This window comes from Protopterus annectens, chromosome 2.part0, assembly GCF_019279795.1.
Source record: "Protopterus annectens isolate FY-2018-M chromosome 2.part0, PAN1.0, whole genome shotgun sequence".
NCBI lineage: Eukaryota > Metazoa > Chordata > Ceratodontiformes > Protopteridae > Protopterus > Protopterus annectens.
Window position 1 is genome coordinate 1,067,589,524 of NC_056728.1, and position 18,014 is coordinate 1,067,607,537.

An 18,014-nucleotide genomic window follows, 5' to 3' on the forward strand; every position below is an offset into this window, starting at 1 on the left:
GCTGGACATAGTGGAGCGCTATAGGGTGGACAGGGACCTCCTACAGCAAATTGTTGAGCTGCGCCGGCCACGCCTCATACACAGAACTAATAGAGGGGAACCCATCCAGTGGATACCAAGGTATGTGTAGGCCTAAGAATACTAGCTACAGGTGCCTTCCAAAGGCCAACTGGGGATATGATGGAGATTTCACAGGCATCAGCATCTAGGGTATTCCACCAGTTCCTGGATGCCATGTCAGCACATGTCGGTGAGCACATATATTTCCTCATCACCCGTGAGGTGTTGGCCAGCAATATGCATCTCTTCCACTAAATAGCAGAATACCCTGAGGTAGTGGGTGCAATAGACTGCATGCACATACACATTAAAGCACCACCAGGTGAGCAGGATAAGGTCTACATCAACCGCAAGGGTTTCCCTTCCATCAACTGCCAGGTCATGTGCGATACCCAGGGCATAATAATGAATGTGTGTGCTGGCTACCCTGGAAGCTACCACGATTCCCAAATCTGGCATCTGACGCAGCTGTACCAGACATTTGCCAGTGTGGACATCCCACATGGTCACCTAGTGGGGGATGCTGGATGCGCACTGGAGCCATGTCTGATGACACTCAGCAGAAATGCACACACACCCAAACAAGAACTCCTTAATGAGGCACATGCACAAACATGAATCATAATAGAGCGTGTGTTTGGGATGTTCAAGTCACAGTTCCGGTGCCTGGACACATCAAGTGGAGCCTTGCAGTACTCACCAACTACATTTATTTTATTTATTTATTTATTTTACATTTGTTGACTGGGCTAGTCTAGCTGGATAGATGTCCATTTTCAGTAGAGGCCCGGGGAGAAAAGCTCCAGAAAGTTAAGTACAATAGACAATAGACAAGGACAAAGATAGGTACAGCATCATTAATGCTAAAAACAGGGCAATTGAATAGAGGTAGTACATGAAAAAAGTCAAATGCATAGAAAATACACCAATCATATAAAGTGGAAATTTTTTTTTTTTTTTTACATGTACCCAAATTGTCCTTGTATGTGCCATGCTGCACAATATGATCCTGCGGAAACAGCTGCAGCAGGAACAGCATGGGGATGGGCCACACAGCCCCCCACCAATGCCAAGGCCTGCACAGGCACAGAGGGACTCGGTGGAGGAACAACCTGAACCTGCCCCAGTAGGCAGAAGGAGGCATGCCCAATATGCCCTGGCCTTGGCAAAGAGGCAACCCATAGCACATGCACTGACACAGTAGGGATCCAGGGAATGACACCTCTCTCTGACTCGCACATACAGTAAAAGGGATGCCAAACATGATGCTACCTGTGCTCAACCATGTATAGGGAGTGTACTATGTACATCTGACATAGGCAGCCCTGCAGCACCACCCTCAACACTGGGACACCCATAAGGTAAGTGACTCACACATGCCAGTTGGGGGGGGCACATACCCAATAACATTCACAGCCAGCAGGATAGGTGTAGACAAACACAAACAAATGCTGTACTATGGCCTCTGAATGAGCCCTATGGGTAACCCCTCCCCAAGGCCTGCACAGACAGACTACAGCAGGCCAGGCAGTTGGATGTAAGTTGTGAAGTCTAGGAAGTCAGAAACTAATATGTAGGTAGTGAATGCTAAGATCTGTAGTACACCTGTATGCCTCTAGCCAGCACGATAGGTAAGTCCACAGACTGCAATGGTGTACCCAACATACCAGTACAGTACTAGCAAATGAGTAAACATGTCAGGTGTGCCCCACCATCCTACTTACACTTATAGTAACAGTCAGGTGTGTCCCCCCCACCCATGTGTAGAAATGTAGAAGCAGTCAGGTGCCCCCCATGCAGAAATGTAGCAACAGTCAATGCCAAATGACCCATGTATACCCTGCAGACACAGCATGCTACCTGTTGATGTACAACACAAAGGGCAGCACAGCAGTACAAACTACCTGGACTTGATCCACACATGCAATATAGATGGCCATGCTGGGCATGCTCACACACTTAGACAGATGAAGGCAATGTTAGTCAACAATATACTGAAAGGTCATACTGGGAATGCTCACACACTTAAACACATGAAGGCCATGTCTGCAAACACCAGTGGACCAGACATATTTGGCAGTTGCAATTCTTATTGCAGACACATGTCAGTATGCACCACTCCTACCTTGCACACACAGTGGATGGGAATACAGACATATATGTAAGGGCAACACACTATAAAAAGCCAAAGGTAGATGGACATAGATATGTGGAAGAGGGTGACCGTGACAAGGAGCCATCTGGGCCTGTCCCACCCAGCACAGCCAAAGGGCCCCAAACACATGAGGTGCAAGTGTCACTCACTGCAGATACTAGCCACCAGTATCTGTCAGCATGACAGACTATATGGTGCACGTGCCAGCTGTGCAACATGACTGTACAAGGAAGTAGTCACCTAGTATCTGTATACACGTACCTGTGGCATATGACCCTGTGTGTGCCTGCATGTGGCATGACAACCCCTACATGAATGAGTTATGGCCCGTGCACACACCACCCTCCCAACTGCAGTATCATGACAAGCCTGCTGAGGTCATCCAATGTGAAATACACCTCTGGGAAAGTTGTAGCTCAGTAATCCTCATGGCGTGTCCCATAACTGTGTACTGCTGTAGTGATAAACTAGTTAGGTAGTAGTTCTAACTGCAGACTTGGCAACTGTGTGTTTGTGTGTGTGTCTCTCTGATTTTGTAGAGAGAAATGCTTTTTAGGCTACTCAAACTCCGTACAATTCATATACTCACCTTTGGCAAGGCTGCTGATGTCACTCATCTAGCAATACACCTATGGGAATATCATAGCCCAGTAATCTCTGTAGTGCGTCCTGTAACTGCGTAGTGCTGTAGTGTTGTAAAGTAGTTAGGCAGGTGCTCTAACCCCAGACTTGGCGACTGTGTTGGTGTGTGAATCTGTGTGTGTGTGTGACTAAGTAGAGAGCAATGCTTTTTAGGCTATTCACACTCCTTAGAATTCATATACTCAGCTTTGGCAAGGCTGCTGATGTCACCCACCTAGAAATACACCTCTATGAAGGTTGCAGCTCAGTAATCTCTGTAGTGCGCCCTATAACTGTGTACTGCTCTATTGTGATTTAGAACTGTGGTAGGGTTCCATCTCCAGCCATGGCAGTTCTGGATGTTTTGTGTGTGTTCCAATGTCTGTGTATGGAGGAATACGTTATAGGCTACACACTCACAGTACATTTTGAATACCCTACTTTGGCAATCCTGCTGATGTCATTCATTGTGAAATACACCTTTGGGGAAGAATTTCCCTAGTAATCCCTGTGGTGTGTCCTATAACAGCTCTATGCTGTAGTGTGATATAGACTTTGGTCTGGGGTTCTATACCTACATGTCAGTTGTGGATGTTTTGTGTGTGTCTCAGTATCTATGTAGGGAGCAATGCATTGGTGCAGTGCAGTGGTGCAGCGGTTAACATTGTCACCTCACAGCAAGAGGTTCACCGGTTCGATTCTCGGCTGAGGTGCCTTCTGTGTGGAGTTTGCATGTTCTCCCTGTGTTCGCGTGGGTTTCCTCTGGGTACTCCGGTTTCCTCCCACATTCCAAAGACATGCATCTGGAACATTTCTCCCTGGGCCTCCGCTGAAAACAGGCTCTGTGGAACCTAGTCGGACTTTCCTGGTCAACAAATGATAAATAAAATAAAAATAAATTTTAGGCTAGTCACTCACAGTACAGTTGAAATGGCCTTCTTTGGTAATCCTGCTGATGTCATTCAATGTGAAATACACTTTTGGGGAAGAAGTACTTCAGTAATGTTTGTGGTGCATACTATAACTACATAGTGCTGTAGGATTCAACTCCCAGACATAACAGGTGTGTGTGTGTGTGTGTGTGTGTGTGTGTGTGTGTGTGTGTGTGTGTGTGTGTGTGTGTGTGTGTGTGTGTGTGTGTCTGTAACTCGTATCCTGTGTAGAGGTGGTTGTGAGTGTGTGACAGCTGTGGGCAATGTGGAGGGGTTTTGCTTATTTCTTTTATGGAGGCCCTATCACAATGTCAAACATACAGGGATAACAGATGTAAATTAGCTGAGAGGCTGGGGTGCAAAGCCATACCCATACATGTGACATCAAGGCCAGCCACTTGTTTGGCTGTGGGGAGGTTGCCTATTTATACAAGACGTATAGTGTGTAGGGTCTCTCAACCCCATTAACGGTGCATGTGGACATATGTGTATTTGTTAATCTGCCATTGCTATCTACAAATGTATGGTCATATATACCTATATAGACTTATACATCTGCTAATATATATATATATATATATATATATATATATATATATATATATATATATATATATATATAAAACTATGTCCATATACACCTACATAGATATATATCTGCATACACATATGTAACATGCTGTGTATATGTAGACATATAGGTGTAGACACATATATGTGTTGATTTAGGCATATGCATGTATATATGTGCATATATATTGATATATATGTATATAGTTTTAGAAATCAATATATATATATATATATATATATATATATCTGCATATCTAGATATGTTGTATCTGTTTGGATATTAATATAGGTACACACACATACATCTAGATGTTGGTATACATTCTCTGTACTGTTTCAAGACTGGAGTGGATGATATGTTTCTGCAAACATCGCATTTCTTTGTGTCTGTCATGGCTGAGTGGTAAATCACTTTGTCTATGTTGTGCAGGGTCCTTGGTTTGAGCCTTCCAAAAGCTGTTTATTTTGTTGCTGGGCAGAACATGACCCATTGGAAACACAGTGATTAAGGCACTTTAAAGGATTTGTAAGCAGGGTTGCGCTGATTTGCATGGAGTTAAGCAATGCTTACACAGGTTAAGCAATTCAGCAGCTAACTGAGTATAAGAAACTGTAACCAGACTTTAGCAGTGCTTACTTCTGCGCAAACCCACGTACAACTGCTTTAAAGTGCCTTAATCACTCTGTATCCATCTGCCTTTGCTCTGCCTAGCAACAGGGTTGGGAGGGTGGCTTAACAGCTAAGGTGTTTGCCTTAGAAACACAAGTTGCAGGGTTTGAGTCTCACAAGGGATAATTGGCTAGGCTTAAAATGTCTCGCAAGGGCAATTAGCTTAGTACTAAACTATGAACCTATGAACCTATGAACAAAATTAACAACCTCTGCTAGGCTCAAACCCAGGACCATGCATACCATAGCCCAAGTGATTTACCTCTAAACCATCTCAGATATATATAGCCCTGATGTGTTCACAAACATATCATCCAGCCCAGTCATACAACAGTACAGAGAATGTATTCCAACATATAGATGTATGTGTGTGAAAATATATTAATGTCTAAACAGATACAACATATTGGTATATGTAAATATATATATATACATATATATATATATATATATATATATATATATATATATATATACATACATACATATATATGTATATATATATATATATATATATATATATATATATATATATATATATATATATATATATATATATACGGACATACATCTGTAGATAAAGTGGGAACATAGCAGAAACATATATGTCCACATGCTCCATTAATGGGGTTGAAGGGCACAAACAACATACACCATGCACAAATAGGTATTCCTCCCCACAGCCAAACACGTCTGCCCTGCAATACACTACCAACTATTGCAGATCCCATAACCAGGACCTTACACGGCAAGGGCACAAGATGTTAACAGTACTCCATTCCATCTCTATGATGTCAGGCTGGTATCAGTAAGATTTCATGCAGTACAGTCACGTTCATAATGACTCCCATTTTGCAGTCATCTGTTATCTTTGTTAGCCAGCGTTCCATACCATTGGCCTGTACTTCAGAGATGTAGATGCCAAACAACAGTGGTCACAGGACTGAACCCTGAGGTATTCCACTCGTCACTTGTCTGGGGATGGATTTGGAGTCAGTTACACCTACAGTTTGGGTTCTGTCAGTGGGCCATGTGGCAAACCAGCGAGTGGCATAGGGATGTATGGCCAGATTAGTATGTTAATTTATGTTTTCAGACTGGGGGATGGTGTTGAAGGTCTTGGCAAGGTCCACATAGGCTTTGTGGACTGCCTTACCCTCTTCATCAGCTATGCAGACTGAGTCAAAGTGGTCAATCATTTCAGGAGACAAGACTGGCCCTCCATAAGCCCAATCTGTGTGGGGTCCAGTGTTTGAGGGTTGCCAATGTTTGCGTTCAAAACATCCCTGATAATGCATTCCATGGCCATGCAGATTGGGCTTGTCAGACTGATGTGACGGTAGTTCCAGGGATCACAGGTGGATTCCCCCTTGTGGAGTGGGGGTAACTGCAGCTGTGTGCCACTCAGTGGTCACCAGGCCTGATGCGAGGCAATGATTACACATGACAGTTAGGTGAGTTACCATTCCATTTTGTAGTTCATGTAGTACACAGCCCAGGATGTCATCTGGTCCCATGGATGCTGTATTCTTAGTTGTGGATGGTGTGTTCCTTGCCTGTGTGGCCATGATTACTGGGCAATGAAACCCTTTAGGTATTGATGTATGCCATTCATGTCCTGTGTGGAGGTGGTTGTGAGTGTGTAACAACTGGACCCAATGTTGAGTGTGTTAGTAAATATTCTTATATGGTGCCCCTAGCATAAATCACAATATCCACTGTGCAGGGATAACAGATGTGATATCAGTACATAGTCAGTCATGGGTTCAAAACCCGGGACTGGTAGGTGTGTGACACAAACAAACTCACCTTTTACTCTCCCAACCCACAATGACTTATCTTTGCCTTTGTCTGCCTCTCTCACTCCCTCTCTGGTGGATGTGGAGACTTACACCTGCTTTGCTTAGGCAGCAGCATGTGTATTGCCAGTGATGCTCATGATCAGTTGATGGCCTCTGCACAGATTACAGCCCTCCTCCAGCTGATTGCATGTGCAACAGCTGTGGTAACATTCCCATAGTGAATTGCATGGAAACATACTCCAATATCTAGGAAAATCTTGTTGGTGTTGGGCTTTATCATTCACTGTGAGCAGAAACTAGATCTGTTGTTTGGCAAACCACATCACAGATGGATTGGGAACTTACCTCTGACAACATACACTGTGGAAACAGGCCAACACACAGGAGAGGGATGTGCCTGTCCTGACTACAGTCTGTAAGTGCTGCTATACTGCAGTTGGGGTACTATTGGTTTAACAGGGTGTGTGTGTGTGCGGATATGGCTGTAATACATGTTTTAATACTTGTCATGTCAGTGCTATGTTTAAGAGGAATCCCCATCTGTAGGGTCATATGCAGACTGGGCAGTGTGTGGTACCTTATGTTCTTTGTGTTACCCACAGAACACCTATCTCTCAACTGCCGAAGGTACTGTGAGGACTGCAGTCAGTAGATGGTGACAGCCAGGAGAGTTACTGACGTAATATCCCTCGCAGGACATATGTTGCATCAAACCCTGTTATGACAGGAAATGTATGAGGTTATCACAGCGACATGTCAATATTGGGCCTCTGTTTGTGCCTCCAGCCACAACCCTGTCAACCTTTGTACATATGTCATGCAGTAGGGGGTGCATATGTTCTGTACACCATATTCAGCGATCCCTTATCTGATAAGCCAGTGAGATATCAGACTGCTACACATGTTATATATAGTAGGGATTATATTTGAGGATATAGCCTGGGTATTCCGTGGTTGTGTGTACAGTACTGAGGTATGTGTAAGTCTGGTAATTGTTGACAGTGTGTATAGTGCATATGTACCTTGGGTTGTGTAGAGACTGTGGTAGATGTCATTGTTCTTGGTCCTGCTCTATCTGATGTTACATGCAGCTCCACTGTATGTCAACCTATCAGGTTACTTGTTTGTAGAGGTGAACACACACATGTCCCAAATGACAGACAGCCATCGGACCACACTGTGTAGCAGCCCAGTATATGTAGGGTTGTTGTGTGAGTGGCTCATATGAGGATGGTGTAGATCAGATAGTCCATATACTGTGATAGTACGCTAGCTTACCATATGTGGCTGTGGCTGTGTTCACATTCATTGTGGTTATGCACTTTCACAAAGGTGTCTGTTACTCTGTGATGTGACATGCCTGTAGAGCCTGCTATCTATGCAGGTACATGTGTATTCCCACATAGGAGATGTAGCCCAGTGTTGAGGCAGTCTGCCTGTAGCCTGAACTGTGCTTTGTTACATGCCTAGCAGCTTACTGTACTTCTCCAGTGAGATGTCATATCCAGATACATGCCAAATTTACTGCTTCCTAGCAACCATGACAGTCATGTATGTCAGACAAAGCAGTGGGATGCTATTCAGATGTATGTCAGTAACTAGTGGATAGTATGTGGCCATGGCACCTCTGTACCAGCAGTTATTATGTGTCAGGACAGACAGGAGTGTATGAATGCATAACATATGGAGGCAAATGTATACCAGTATGTATGTGTTATACCCATCTACATGGCTGGCAACATCCACATTGACAGGCCTGGTCCACATGTCTTGCATGAAGGGGTTCTGTGTATACCCCTGGACTGACCTGAGTGTGTCAGACGTCCACTTATATTGGCCATATCACAGCTATAGTCCACAGGGGCATTACTGTGCTAGCAGTGGTACTGTACTATGATGACTGTAGGATGTCTGTAAGTAGCCAATGACACACATGTTAACAGCAGATGTGGCCTCCCACACACACCATTTCTGTGAAGACAATCCCTATTACAGTAGCAATAGTCTACAAATACACTGAGAGGTTGGGACTACTGGGGCTGAAGTAGGGCTCCACTCTATGTGCAGGACATATGGCAAACACATATGTATATATCATTATACATATATCCATATAGATATGTATACATATACATATCTTGCTTACTGTATGACAGCAGTTTTACACATATGTGCCTGTGTTCCAGCCTCTGTCCTCCACCTACATACCAGGCTTTGCACATATGACATGCTGTCAGGGGTTGTTTTGTAGTGGGCTGTGTGTATGTCATGCTGTCATTCCTGCCATCACTCCACTGCTGTTGTGTCCCCCACACATCACACCAAACCACTTCTACGAACCAGGAAATGAAGCAAACTGGTAACACCGGCTGTAAAAAACAGAGCCTTTGGAAACAGTTCAAAAAGGCTTGCTTTGAACTGTTTCCAAAGGCTCCGTTTTTTACAGCCGGTGTTACCAGTTTGCTTTATTTCCGTGTCCCCCACACATACTGGTGGGTTGGGGTCATATATATGTGGGTTGCACCTACACAATACATGCGTGCCCTAATGCACTCCAGAGGCCAGTGTATGTTACAGTGGTATATGGCCCAGTATTAGTGAGTGTAAGGGGGTGCACCATAACTACCCTAGGCTGTTATAACATGTGGGGGTATCTGGGATAGGCTGCCTTAAGGTATCTGGATGTACTTTACCATACAATCCACCTTGGTTAAATGCAGGCCTACTGCCTCCTGCCATATGGGATGTTCTGTTTGTCAGTGTGATCGTGATGGTGTCAGGTATGCCTTGTAATGTAACAGATACATCCCATTGTGTCAACTGGGGTCTGTCCCCCCTAGGGATTGTGTACAGAGTGTAGATAGAGGCTGCTGACCTATACACCTGCATTACGTACTGGTGATTGTCTGGTCATTAGTAATGTAGTACTTGGAGGCCTCGGCCTGGACAGTAACATATGTCAACCTTTCCAGACTACTGCCTTAGTATAACTGTTTCACAGTTGCATTACACTGCTCATATGGATGTCAGTGTCTAAACAGCTATATGACATGGCATATACAACTGTCATAGTACACAAATAAAGCTTTCACATTCATTTATGCACACCTGTGTGTGGTGTTATACCCTTTGATATCTCTGTGGATATATGTTGCAGGCTATGAATGTCATTCGTATGGGTGGCTCAAACAGTTTCCATTTGGTAAGGTGGTGACTGTAGGAATACTGGCTGCTCCATATTGTGTGCATATACTACATATGTATATTACTGTACAAATCTCTGTGTGTATATGTGTAGTTAGATATATATATTTATATATATATATATATATATATATATATATATATATATATATACACATACATATATACACACATCTGTATCTGCATATATGTGGCTGTGTATATGTATCCTAGGGATGGCCATGTCATGTCTGGTCCTGGTTATGGGATCTGCAAAACTTGGTACTGTATTACAGGGGGGGATCATGCTTGGCTGGGGGGGGTATACCTAAATGTACCAGATGTATATTGTGTGGGGCCTTTCAACCCCATTAACATTGCATGAGGACGTATATGTTTTATTTCCCCATTATCTACAGATGTATGTCCGTATATACCTATATATGTATATCTATATATATATATATATATATATATATATATATATATATATATATATATATATATATATATATCTGCTGACATAAGTATAAGACCTGCCATATATATTTAGACATGTAGATGTGGATATATATATATGTATAGATGTAGGCATTTGCATGTTTATATGTGTCTATATATATATATATATATATATATATATATATATATATATATATATATATACACACATATATCAATATGTTGTAACCGTTTAGACATTAATATATTTACTCACACACATACATCTACATGTTGGAATACATTCTCTGTACTGTCGAATGACTGGGCTGGATGATATGTTTGTGAATACATCAAGGATATACATATCTGAGATGGCTTAGTGGTAAATCACTTTGGCTATGGTATGCAGGGTCCTGGGTTTGATCTTAGCAGAGGCTGCTTTTTTTTGTTGCTCGGCAGAACAAGGGCCATTGGATACAGTGTGATTAAGGTACTTTTAAGCAGTTGTAAGCAGGTTTGCATGGGTTTTACGCGACAGTAAGCACTGCCACCCTCCTCTTATGTTTTCTTACAGTCAGTTGGCTTCAGATTCCTCAACCTGTGTAGATATAGCTTACCCTCGTGTAAACCCGCTTACCACTGCTCAACAGTGCATACTGCCACTTACCCCCACGCTAATTCCTTTAAAAGAAAAGAAAAAGGGGTTGATAGGAAAGTGGTGAAAAATGGGGCAAAAAGAGAGAAAGACAGTAGGGAAAATAGTTAAGCATGTGCAGGAAGGGTATAGGAAAGGTCCATAGCTGCTCATTTCTTCTACAGCAACAGCTGTACATATACACTATATTTGCAGGTACTTTTGGATCCTCAAACCCTTGGAAGAGGGATTAGGGCAACTTATATTCATTGTGATGCCAATTAGGCCAGATTATTTGTGTCCAGTGGACACATGTGCAAAATGGACAGCTATGTATGGAGCGAGATTTTTTTTTGTGTGAACAGATTGCCTTTTTTTCAGATGAGAGTGGGATGTTGGAGATGGGTAGTAGGTATACTTGGGGAGGGAGGTTGGGTAGGTTAACAGACAAGACACACAAGATGCAAACAGGGCCGGTATATGACACATGTGGGGGGTAAACACCTTGGACAGGGTGGGGTGTTTGGAAGTCACAAGCCAATGAGCTCCCAACTGGAAACAGTGGGACTGAGGTCCCCCCCCCATAGGCAGTCACAACTGCACCTTCACAGCCCCGAAGGTGGCTGTGCTGGGGCTGTGTAGGAGGGGCAGGCTCACCCTCTAATAGCACCACTCGGCCCTCAATCTGGTGTAGACATTCTCAATACTCCAGCTCAAGCTCTCTATGCACTACGGCCTGGACCTGTTGATGGGTGACAGGTTCCACTCCGTGCCCCAAGGAGGAAGTCCCAGGCTTGGCCGCAGATGTGCTGATGCCTGGTGACATGGCCAGCTGAAATGGGACAGGTGGATCCACTGGGACCGGCCTTCCCATACGAGCTGTGTTGTCACAGATTTATGGCAGATATAGGTTAGTAGCAGTCAACAGCATTCATGATTAGTTATAACAACATGCATAGGTATTCCCATTAACCTGGCACACCAGATTTAACACAGTTGCAGAGCAAGCAGAACACATGCATTTATGGAACAACAGTGGCCATTACAGGACCATGCGGGTTTCATTGATGGCAACAGGCTACCAATATGGGTGTATTTTAAGATGGCACATGCATAGAAACAAATGTGAATATTTATTAACCATTAGGATATATCTCCCAAAATGATTGGAGTATACACATACCAGTTGAGGAGTGTCATTGGGTTATTATGCACATATAGAAGGAGTGAGCGAGAGGATTCAATTAACAACTAATATATCCTTGTAGTTTTCACAACATTCTTAGTCACGGCAGTGATCTTTCCCTTACATGTATTATTACACTACACAATGGCCTTATATTGTACACTGGTATGTTTATAGATTATTATATACGTGACCTGTGTATTAAATACAGTAATGTCAGGCTGCAGGTATTACTGCAACATATGTTGAGAATTGCTGTCATACACATTGGGTGAGGTGCTAGAATGTCAGGTTGTTTTTTATATACATTCTCTATGTACACATTTTATTGTCAGTTATATGTCATTGACAGCTGCCAACATTTCTTAGATCATTACACTGAATTTTTAGGGGAACAGGGTACCAAGCTGATGATATGGGCTATTTATCTGGACATACTGGACAGATTGAAACAGTTGTGGTGTATAAATATGCATACAAATTACAATTTGAACATTCAAGCAAATTCTGTACAGTTGTTGGGTATAATTATGCATACAGCTTTCTATCTGAACATTTTATCACAGCTTGTACGGTTGTGGGGTATAATTATCCTTACAACTTAGTAGCACTCCCAGGAGTCAAACCCCTGCTGTGTGTGACAAAAAATTATTGCGAACATCACAGTACACTGTGCTATCAGGGAGTTGATGTACAGTTTTTGAATGTTTTCTAAGTCTCCCTAACTTGTATGATATGACTGACCTCTTGGCACTTCCAACATTATTATGCAGAACTTCATACCCTTTTTATCTGCATAGCACGATGTGGGTGACACTGCTTAAGATACAACAGTACTATTTATAGTATGGAACAGATCTCAAACATATGAGAGAAGAGTAAACAGAAGCACTCCAGGGGTTATACCTTTATTCACAGACTATTAACACAGTTATTTCTACTGGTACAACACTTTCTAAGGCTCTTATAATCTTTGTTATGACAGTACCTGCAGACTGATTACTAACCTGCCTAGTGATGCAGCCTTTGCAGTCTAGCATCATGGGCTTGCTGGTTAACAGCCCGCTCATCTGCAGCTGTCAGAGAAATGCATTGATGTTTAGCCATACATATCCATAGTATACACAAGCTAGGCAATTTTTTACTACTTAGTAGAATGTGTACTTAGTACTGGGGCATTGGCCACCTGCCGGCACTCCTGAATCCACTGTTCCAGAACATCCCCCCTCCATTGCTTCAGGTCAGCATGGTGGTGCCTGACCTGCTCACCAGTCCGGGGGATACTATACCTGTGGCACTGGTGAGGTCATGGGCGAGATTGTCCCAAGCCTCTGTGGTACTGGCCCTGCAGTAGTATCTGATCATGGTGTTTTACCAGGAGCCATACCATGAATTTTTGACTCCTGGATTCCTCAGCGCTGCGATCTGAATCGAGTGCCTTCACCCACACCAGCCATTCTGCCTGCAGTGGGAAGCTACAACTAGTTATGAGACATATTCCCACTTGTGGGGTTTAAATACGGCAATTTTTCCACACGTTGCCATGACTGGCCAGTTTTGAAAAGGCTAAACTATGGGCACACCTGCTTACATAAGGTTGGTGCTGTTTAAAGAGGTATACCACTATGGAGATCGAATTGGCTCCTCTACATATTGCTTACACTTACTAACATGAGCTGTGCTGCAGTTAGCATTGCTTCATAGTTGATTATCACTATATTTGACATTTGGCAATGATTTATTCTTCATTACAGGTTATATATGTGTCTGGTATCAGTGATTCATGTGCACATACAATGTATGGGGTCCTGGGAACTTCAATACTTTATTACCATAACACCTCAAATCTATGCTTACTGCAGTACTCCAGTTCACATATTTATGTTCTGTGGCAGGTTATCCAACATCACACTGTACATAGATTGAGTTCACATGTTTTGGTTGATTTTCCTGTGGTGAGGATTAGTTTGCTGATACCTCATGCATATCTATTGCTATGATGGCTTAGTGGTTAACTACTGTGACTATAGTGTACAGGGTCCTGCATTTGAGCCTTGCAGAGGCAGTTTATTTTATTGCTGGGCAGAACATAGGCCATTGGATCCAGAGTGATTAAGGCACTTTGAAGCAGTTGTAAGCAGGTTTGCGTGGGTCTGTGCAATGGTAAGCACTGCTAACCTCCAGTTACAGTTTCTTACACTCAGCTTTTACTTTGCTTAACTGTGTAGGAACTGCTTACTCCCACGCAAATGCACTTAAATACACCTACTAGTGCTTATATATTCTTTCTACTGCTTATTTGTGCTTAAACCTGCTTACTAGTGCCTTATTCATTATGACACTGACACTTCACATGTACATTTCATGCAGTACTCCAGTTCACATTTAAATGTTATTATGTAGGTTATATGGCAAAAAGATGCAAAATTATATTCATATATATATATATTTCACATGGAAAATGCTATGTGCTGCAGTGGGACTCGAACGTGGAATGCCTGTTCATTAGGTGGATGCTCTAACCACTACATATTGCTGTACTGCTTCATTTGCATATATATTCTTTGTTATCCTCTTCAGCCTTTTCAGCTGCTTTAACCATAGCTAGGTGATGGGCACACCTGCGCACCTATGGTTAGCTATACTCGAAGTTTTAAAAAAAATAAATAAAAGGGTCTCTTCATTTTATTTAAATGTACTGTTGCTGTTGAACACATGGGGACTGTTGGTGGGGATATGCAGATACCTGTGAGCGGTCTCACTCATTTAGTTACACTTTCTTCTGTTCTACTTTGCAGGGACGTGTTTATTCTGAGAGCTCTGCTCTCAGACACGCCCCCTGCACTAACCCACGCTCTGTTTAGCATTAGGAGTTCAGGCAGCACACCTTCATTAATATGCATGGCACGCTGCTGTCCACCTCTTAAACTGCCGCTTCCGTGCAGGACTAGATTAGTCCTGCGCAGAAGTTTAGTAAATCCGGGGGTGTATGTTATGTACTGAGCTTCAAGAATGTAACCATAGCATATTCTACTGGAACATAGAAGACTGACTTTCAAAACTTCAGAAAATAAATTGAAATTAAGTGCTTTATGATGTGCTATAAAAGTTAGTTAATGCAGCAAGGAGACAGGATGTCTAGAGCTAGAAGTTTTTCTATTGTCTGAAAAGAAAAGTAATTAATAGGTTTAAAATGTAAAGTGTTTGATTGCTTTATGACTTCCTAGCAGCTACACAGTTCTGCAAACTTTTGAGAGATATGTACTTCTCACATAAAGATGTTAAAATTCTATTAGTGTCTGTTTAGCCTGGGAACTGAAGTCTGGTGACAAAGAGTGATGTCATCCAAGCTAACCCAGCAGCAATGTTTGACATTAGTTTAAGAACTCCCTCAGAGAGAGACATGCATGTATTTTCTATTTTGTCTTGGACCTAGCAAGAACTTACACTCATCATCATCATCTCCACTTGCCTTGCTAATAGTAAGTAACTAGGGTACAGTAATTTATTTTAGATATAGTTAGGAATATAGTAAATATTAGTTTAGATGTTTTCTGCAATGTTATTTTAAAATATTTCCTGTGATTTTGAACTCTGAAGTAACTGTGCTTGTTTTCTGAGTATTGTCTTCTTCTTTTATTATTTATTATTAAATATATTTACACCTGTCTTTGTGGCTGATATTTGTGAGACATATTTAAGCTCTTATGATACTTGCATATGTATTTGGTGACACTGTACAAGTCTTTTCTAAATAGCCTTGCAAATCTTGGTCAAAACTACCATTTGGATTTATAGTAGCATTACACAGTAGGCTTGGTCACCCTTTGTAAGGGCCTTATAGTAGCTGATAAGTAAGGGTGGCTGGTGGCAGCTAGTACTACCTTATAATCTGGGCAGAAGGAGGCATAGCTAATAAACCTGTGCCAGCCTTTCCCAGGTGGGTGTATGTGTTTGTGTATCAATCAAATCTCAAAGTGTGTGTGTGTCAGCAACATGGGCAGGGACACAAAGCACTGGTTGGATAGAGAAGGTGCTGGAGGTCTTAGCTTGGCCACGAGGCTGAGATCTCAACTCTATAGCTGTGCCAGTGGGGAGTCTTACTGGGGATCTGGAGAAAGAGGAAGAAACCAGCCCCAGACTGACTGTGATCTCTGTGTGCTCTTAAGGGAAATTGTACTTTACTGTGTGTGTATTTGTCATCCTCCCATTGTGTATATCCCTCACTGTTGCCAGTGGTGAGGATTGAGGTGTGTAGCTGCTAGGAAGTTATAAAGCAAACACATTACATTTTAGACCTAGTAATTACTTTTATTTTCAGACAATAGAAACACTTCTAGCTTTAGACATCCTGTCTCCATGCTGCATTAACTAACTTATAGAGCACATCATAAAGCATTTAATTTCAACTTATTTTCTTGAAGTTTTGAAAGTTAATCTTCTATTTTCCAACAAGGTACACTGTGTTTACATTATTGAAGCTCAGTACATAGAATACAGTTCTGTATAAATCATATCAATATTCACAAATTACATATTACAGTTCTGCATAAATCATATCAATATTCAAAAATGACATAGAATTATTTACAAAATTCCAGATATCTTGGCTGGCAGTGTCACAAAAAGTAAGATGAAAATCAAAAAAAGTACATATACAGGATGGGAAAAAGTGAAGTACACAAGAAAGTACCAGTGATACTCAAGGCCCGCACACTATTAAAAACTGAATAGGACACTTTCATGGAAGGGTAAAATCTTAATACATTCTATCTTAGATTTATGCCAAATATTATATAACTAAATATGACACCCCCATTAAAGAAAGACATCACTTCCATCAAAAATATAGTATCAGCATTGTAATTTACTCTTCTAAGTAATCTGACATTTACTGTTAACAAGCAAGGCCTAAAAGCTTTTCAGTCTTAGAAGACCCTAAATGTTGATTATGATTTACAATAAAAAAAAGTTTAACTTTGCAGTCACTGATAAAATCTTACATTTGCTCAAAACTTTTATTCACAAAAGATTTTTTGAATAGTAGTAGATAATATTTCCTATGAAAGTAGAATATTTGGAAAGGATGGCCAAGAAAGTTTCATGCTTAGGCCATTACTTTCCATTCTATTTATCTATAGTCTGCTTTGGAATGTACCAAATGTGCACTGTAATTTTTTTATGCAGATGCTGTGACAGTAACTAAATCAAACAATATTTCTCATTGCTTACAGAAATATTTACTTTGGTCTAATTTGGAATTAGCTCCCCCCAAGTTTACTAGTAACCCATAGTAATGCCTCTCAGAAGTATGCAAAGATTGCCCTCTGTACAATTTTCACTACTGACCCAGACATTTATAGGTTCATACTAAGCAAACTGTCACTAGAACCATTAAAACCACTCCCAAATAATCTGTTGCATTACTATGCAATTCAAAAGGGTTCACTGCCATTGTTTAGAAGAATATGCAGGATAAGCCAGGAAAGAATTTATGACTATTTATTCAATTATCAAGATTAACTTAGAAAGCAGCCAGAGTACTGCCTTGTTTGACGTGTAAGTGAGCTAGTCCCACAGTTACAGAATGTACTGCTTTAGGTGTCTTCTCCACCAAGTCTTATTTATTAATACAAATTGAGATACTTGGTATGGGCGTTAGCTTATCCGTAAGTTGTGTAAACATGCAGTAGATCAAATAGGGTAGGGACGTTCATGTATTATGATGTGAGGCAAAGGTCATCCAAAAGGAGT